The sequence below is a fragment of the Epinephelus moara genome, chromosome 14, assembly GCF_006386435.1.
Source record: "Epinephelus moara isolate mb chromosome 14, YSFRI_EMoa_1.0, whole genome shotgun sequence".
Taxonomy (NCBI): Eukaryota; Metazoa; Chordata; class Actinopteri; order Perciformes; family Serranidae; genus Epinephelus; species Epinephelus moara.
The window spans coordinates 1,219,568-1,220,589 of NC_065519.1; positions in this window are offsets into that span (position 1 = coordinate 1,219,568).

Genomic DNA, 1,022 nt, shown 5'->3' on the forward strand with positions numbered 1-1,022 from the left:
AAACAGAACCAGTGTGGGTTAAGACTTGAAGTAGACGTTAAAGCAACTGAAGTGAGAAAACAGGCTAGCAGAATTCACCAGAGCAGTACAGAGACGCTATCACAGAAACACCGGAAATGACACAACTCGCTTACCGCAATCGGTAAGCAGAAACTTTACCTGACAGATGGAATCAGACTTTCACCGTCTGAAGGGACGTGCACGCTCATCTGTGGAGCAGCCAATAGGAACACTCTGTCTGAAACAACCTATGATTGGACAAAGTCTCCTGAAAACCATACGAGGAGCAGAAGTCCAGTTTTCTCTCAGAACACTTCAGTCACGTCCAGCTGTAACCACGTGATACATCTCTGTCTCTTTTGGACATGGAAGCTCCCAGGTCCTCTGTTTGCCCCTCTACATTTACCACAAGTTTGTTTTTGACATTAGAAATGTGACGAGTGAGAACAACAGCTGGAACAAACGTGGACTTGTTGACTCGTCTGTGAACACACTGACAGGAGCCGCTCTGTCAAGACGATCCGTTTGTCCTTCTGCAGGACGGCTGTGATTCATGGATTTGTCACCCTTATTAGAGTGTTTGTCCGCCGCCAGCAGGACGTGTCCTCACCTGATCAACACATCACTGAGACCTTTGATGGACACAGTCGGGGCCAGAGAGGAGTCTGATGATGGTTCTTCAGCCTTAATGCAGCTGATGGAAGTAAATGTTTGACTCCAGGTCCAGAGGAAGGTTCATATCTTCGTCCTCTTAAAGCTCAGATGCTTCTGATTGTGACAGGAAGTTGATTTGCTCAGCGTTAGCAGTTCTTCCAGGAGCCAAACGTTTGGCTGGAGTTTAGGACCTGATGTCTCTGAGTCTTTCACAAGCAGCCGCTCATCAAGGTCATTTTTATATTCACAGAACATGAAGTGCGTCTTCGTCAGGGTTGAGTACACTAATTAAATCTCCCTCATCTCACTTCCACACCTTTTATTTGGCTAATTAATTTTTTGGGGGAGAAAATCTGTTTCAGCATCAA